The 5,000-nt window shown below is 40.9% G+C and overlaps 11 non-coding genes across 11 annotated transcripts; all 11 read left to right on the top strand.

The window, feature by feature from the left end:
- Positions 1-265: 265 nt before the first annotated feature.
- Positions 266-337, top strand: trnap-cgg (transfer RNA proline (anticodon CGG)). The gene has a single exon. It is a non-coding gene; the product is annotated as a tRNA-Pro (tRNA).
- Positions 338-674: 337 nt separating this feature from the next.
- Positions 675-746, top strand: trnap-agg (transfer RNA proline (anticodon AGG)). Its single transcript has one exon. It is a non-coding gene; the product is annotated as a tRNA-Pro (tRNA).
- A 352-nt stretch (positions 747-1,098) lies between these two features.
- On the top strand, positions 1,099-1,170 carry trnap-agg (transfer RNA proline (anticodon AGG)). The gene has a single exon. It is a non-coding gene; the product is annotated as a tRNA-Pro (tRNA).
- Positions 1,171-1,532: 362 nt separating this feature from the next.
- On the top strand, positions 1,533-1,604 carry trnap-ugg (transfer RNA proline (anticodon UGG)). Its single transcript has one exon. It is a non-coding gene; the product is annotated as a tRNA-Pro (tRNA).
- Positions 1,605-1,954: 350 nt separating this feature from the next.
- On the top strand, positions 1,955-2,026 carry trnap-cgg (transfer RNA proline (anticodon CGG)). Its single transcript has one exon. It is a non-coding gene; the product is annotated as a tRNA-Pro (tRNA).
- A 345-nt stretch (positions 2,027-2,371) lies between these two features.
- On the top strand, positions 2,372-2,443 carry trnap-agg (transfer RNA proline (anticodon AGG)). Its single transcript has one exon. It is a non-coding gene; the product is annotated as a tRNA-Pro (tRNA).
- Positions 2,444-3,133: 690 nt separating this feature from the next.
- trnap-ugg (transfer RNA proline (anticodon UGG)) lies at positions 3,134-3,205 on the top strand. The gene has a single exon. It is a non-coding gene; the product is annotated as a tRNA-Pro (tRNA).
- Positions 3,206-3,551: 346 nt separating this feature from the next.
- Positions 3,552-3,623, top strand: trnap-cgg (transfer RNA proline (anticodon CGG)). Its single transcript has one exon. It is a non-coding gene; the product is annotated as a tRNA-Pro (tRNA).
- Positions 3,624-3,960: 337 nt separating this feature from the next.
- trnap-agg (transfer RNA proline (anticodon AGG)) lies at positions 3,961-4,032 on the top strand. The gene has a single exon. It is a non-coding gene; the product is annotated as a tRNA-Pro (tRNA).
- A 345-nt stretch (positions 4,033-4,377) lies between these two features.
- Positions 4,378-4,449, top strand: trnap-agg (transfer RNA proline (anticodon AGG)). Its single transcript has one exon. It is a non-coding gene; the product is annotated as a tRNA-Pro (tRNA).
- Positions 4,450-4,801: 352 nt separating this feature from the next.
- Positions 4,802-4,873, top strand: trnap-cgg (transfer RNA proline (anticodon CGG)). The gene has a single exon. It is a non-coding gene; the product is annotated as a tRNA-Pro (tRNA).
- The last annotated feature ends 127 nt before the right edge of the window (positions 4,874-5,000 follow it).

Genomic DNA, 5,000 nt, shown 5'->3' with positions numbered 1-5,000 from the left:
GATACATTCTATAGATCAATGTAGACTTCACGAGGGTTACAGAAAATCTCAATCAAAATAAGTCTCATTCTTAAGAGATATACACTAGAGCTATCAATATACAGCCATAAGGGGTTAAGTGATGCTCAGTTTGTTAGCAGGAGACAATAGTACAGCGATTTTATAGACTGTAGAGTAATTAATGGCCAGGATGTTTCTTTCCAACTACGTCAACATGCAACAGCGCTTGCCGAAGTGCAATGTTTCCGAAACATTTATTTAACGTGGCTCGTTGGTCTAGGGGTATGATTCTCGCTTCGGGTGCGAGAGGTCCCAGGTTCAAATCCCGGACGAGCCCTTTACCACCTTGACTCCAATCTGTAAATGAAGATGAACTGACCTGCTAAGTTTTGTTTAATTGAACTAGGATGAGAAAAGGGATACATTCTATAGATCAATGTAGACTTCACGAGGGTTACAGACAATCTCAATCAAACTAAGTCTGATTCTTAAGAGATATACACTAGAGCTATCAATATACAGCCATAAGGGCTTAAGTGATGCTCAGTTTGTTAGCAGGAGACAGTAGTATGTTGATTTTATAGACTGTAGAGAAATCAATGGCCAGTATGTTTCTTTCCAACTTGGTCAACATGCAAGTTGGAACATCCAAAGTCTCTGAAAAATCTTTAAGTGGCTCGTTGGTCTAGGGGTATGATTCTCGCTTAGGGTGCGAGAGGTCCCGGGTTCAAATCCCGGACGAGCCCTTTACCACCTTGACTCCAATCTGTAAATCAAGATGACCCGTCCATCTAAGCTATGCTTAATTGATCTAGGACGAGAATTGGGTTATGTTCAATAAAGACTCACCAATGGTTTACTTGAACAGAGGTAGACAGCAAAATTTGAATCAATCTCTTTAGAGATATACAATGAAAAGATCAATACACTCCCATGAGAGGTTAAGTGTGGCTAAAATTGTGAGTAGGAGACAATTGGTTTATTATGCCTATTTTAGTGATTTTAGAGAAATGAAATGCCAGGATGTTTCCTTCCAACTTGGTCAACATGCAACAGCGCTTGCCGAAGTCGAAAGTTTCCGAAAGATGTATTTTACGTGGCTCGTTGGTCTAGGGGTATGATTCTCGCTTAGGGTGCGAGAGGTCCCGGGTTCAAATCCCCGACGAGCCCTTTATCACCTTGACTCCAATCTGTAAATCAAGATGAACCGTCCAGCTAAGCTATGCTTAATTGATCTAGGACGAGAATTGGGTTATGTTCAATAAAGACTCACCAATGGTTTACTTGAACAGAGTAGGACAGCAAAATTTGAATCAAAATCAATCAAACTCTTTAGAGATATACAATGAAAAGATCAATACACTCCCATGAGAGGTTAAGTGTGGCTAAAATTGTGAGCAGGAGACAATTGGTTTATTATGCCTATTTTAGTGATTGTAGAGAAATGAAATGCCAGGATGTTTCATTCCAACTTGGTCAACATGCAACAGCGCTTGCCGAAGTCGAAAGTTTCCGAAACATTTACTTTACGTGGCTCGTTGGTCTAGGGGTATGATTCTCGCTTTGGGTGCGAGAGGTCCCGGGTTCAAATCCCGGACGAGCCCTTTATCACCTTGACTCCAATCTGTAAATCAAGATGAACCGTCCAGCTAAGCTATGCTTAATTGATCTAGGACGAGAATTGGGTTATGTTCAATAAAGACTCACCAATGGTTTACTTGAACAGAGGTGGACATCAAAATCAATCATACTTTTTAGAGATATACAATGAAAAGATCAATACACTCCCATGAGAGGTTAAGTGTGGCTAAAATTGTGAGCAGGAGACAATTGTTTTATTATGACTATTTTAGTGATTGTAGAGAAATGAAATGCCAGGATGTTTCATTCCAACTTGGTTAACATGCAACAGCGCTTGCCGAAGTCGAAAGTTTCCGAAAGATTTATTTTACGTGGCTCGTTGGTCTAGGGGTATGATTCTCGCTTCGGGTGCGAGAGGTCCCGGGTTCAAATCCCGGAAGAGCCCTTTATCACCTTGACTCCAATCTGTAAATGAAGATGAACTGTCCAGCTAAGCTTTGTTTAATTGAACTACGATGAGAAATGGGATACATTCTATAGATCAATGTAGACTTCAGGAGGGTTACAGACAATCTCAATCAAACTAAGTCTGATTCTTTAGAGATATACACTAGAGCTATCAATATACAGCCATAAGGGGTTAAGTGATGCTCAGTTTATTAGCAGGAGACAGTAGTATGTTGATTTTATAGACTGTAGGGAAATGAATGGCTAGGATGTTTCTTTCCAACTACGACAACACGCAACAGTGCTTGCCGAAGTTCAAAGTTTCCGAAACATTTATTTACGTGGCTCGTTGGTCTAGGGGTATGATTCTCGCTTAGGGTGCGAGAGGTCCCGGGTTCAAATCCCGGACGAGCCCTTTATCAACTTGACTCCAATCTGTAAATCAAGATGAACCGTCCAGCTAAGCTATGCTTAATTGATCTAGGACGAGAATTGGGTTATGTTCAATAAAGACTCACCAATGGTTTACTTGAACAGAGGTGGACAGCAAAATTTGAATCAAAATCAATCAAACTCTTTAGAGATATACAATGAAAAGATCAATACACTCCCATGAGAGGTTAAGTGTGGCTAAAATTGTGAGCAGGAGACAATTGGTTTATTATGCCTATTTTAGTGATTGTAGAGAAATGAAATGCCAGGATGTTTCCTTCCAACTTGGTCAACATGCAACAGCGCTTGCCGAAGTCGAAACTTTCCGAAAGATTTATTTTACGTGGCTCGTTGGTCTAGGGGTATGGTTCTCGCTTAGGGTGCGAGAGGTCCCGGGTTCAAATACCGGATACATTCTATAGATCAATGTAGACTTCACGAGGGTTACAGAAAATCTCAATCAAAATAAGTCTGATTCTTAAGAGATATACACTAGAGCTATCAATATACAGCCATAAGGGGTTAAGTGATGCTCAGTTTGTTAGCAGGAGACTATAGTACAGCGATTTTATAGACTGTAGAGTAATTAATGGCCAGGATGTTTCTTTCCAACTTGGTCAACATGCAACAGCGCTTGCCGAAGTCGAAAGTTTCCGAAAGACTTATTTTAAGTGGCTCGTTGGTCTAGGGGTATGATTCTGGCTTTGGGTGCGAGAGGTCCCGGGTTCAAATCCCGGACGAGCCCTTTACCACCTTGACTCCAATCTGTAAATGAAGATGAACCGTCCAGCTAAGCTTTGTTTAATTGAACTAGGATGAGAAATGGGATACATTCTATAGATCAATGTAGACTTCACGAGGGTTACAGAAAATCTCAATCAAAATAAGTCTCATTCTTAAGAGATATACACTAGAGCTATCAATATACAGCCATAAGGGGTTAAGTGATGCTCAGTTTGTTAGCAGGAGACAATAGTACAGCGATTTTATAGACTGTAGAGTAATTAATGGCCAGGATGTTTCTTTCCAACTACGTCAACATGCAACAGCGCTTGCAGAAGTGCAAAGTTTCCGAAACATTTATTTAACGTGGCTCGTTGGTCTAGGGGTATGATTCTCGCTTCGGGTGCGAGAGGTCCCAGGTTCAAATCCCGGACGAGCCCTTTACCACCTTGACTCCAATCTGTAAATGAAGATGAACTGACCTGCTCAGCTTTGTTTAATTGAACTAGGATGAGAAAAGGGATACATTCTATAGATCAATGTAGACTTCACGAGGGTTACAGACAATCTCAATCAAACTAAGTCTGATTCTTAAGAGATATACACTAGAGCTATCAATATACAGCCATAAGGGGTTAAGTGATGCTCAGTTTGTTAGCAGGAGACAGTAGTATGTTGATTTTATAGACTGTAGAGAAATCAATGGCCAGTATGTTTCTTTCCAACTTGGTCAACATGCAAGTTGGAACATCCAAAGTTTCCGAAAAATCTTTACGTGGCTCGTTGGTCTAGGGGTATGATTCTCGCTTAGGGTGCGAGAGGTCCCGGGTTCAAATCCCGGACGCGCCCTTTACCACTTGACTCCAATCTGTAAATCAAGATGAACCGTCCAGCTAAGCTTTGTTTAATTGAACGAGGATGAGAAATGGGATACATTCTATTGATCAATGTAGACTTCACGAGGGTTACAGAAAATCTCAATCAAAATAAGTCTGATTCTTAAGAGATATACACTAGAGCTATCAATATACAGCCATAAGGGGTTAAGTGATGCTCAGTTTGTTAGCAGGAGACAATAGTACAGCGATTGTATAGACTGTAGAGTAATTAATGGCCAGGATGTTTCTTTCCAACTATATCCACATGCAACAGCGCTTGCCGAAGTCCAAAGTTTCCGAAACATTTATTTTACATGGCTCGTTGGTCTAGGGGTATGATTCTCGCCTAGGACGCGAGAGGTCCAGGATTCAAATCCCGGACGAGCCCTTTACCACCTTTACTCCAATCTGTAAATGAATATGAACTGTCCATCTAAGCTATTCTTAATTGATCCAGGACGAGAATTGGGTTATGTTCAATAAAGACTCACCAATGGTTTACTTGAACAGAGGTAGATAGCAAAATTTGAATCAAACTCTTAAGAGATATACAATGAAAAGATCAATACATTCCCATGAGAGGTTAACTGTTGCTAAAATTGTGAGCAGGAGACAATAGGATTATTATGCCTATTTTAGTGATTGTAGAGAAATGAAATGCCAGAATGTTTCATTCCAACTTGGTCAACATGCAACAGCGCTGGCCGAAATGGATTCTTTCAGAAAGGTATCTTTTGCATGGCTCGTTGGTCTAGGGGTATGATTCTCGCTTCGGGTGCGGGAGGTCCCGGGTTCAAATCCCGGACGAGCCCTTTACCACCTTGACTCCAATCTGTAAATCAAGATGAACCGTCCATCTAAGCTATGCTTACTTGATCTAGGACGAGAATTGGGTTATGTTCAATAAAGACTCACCAATGGTTTACTTGAACAGAGGTA

This window comes from Platichthys flesus, chromosome 23, assembly GCF_949316205.1.
Source record: "Platichthys flesus chromosome 23, fPlaFle2.1, whole genome shotgun sequence".
Classification (NCBI taxonomy): Eukaryota; Metazoa; Chordata; class Actinopteri; order Pleuronectiformes; family Pleuronectidae; genus Platichthys; species Platichthys flesus.
This window is presented reverse-complemented; position numbering and strand designations above follow the sequence as displayed.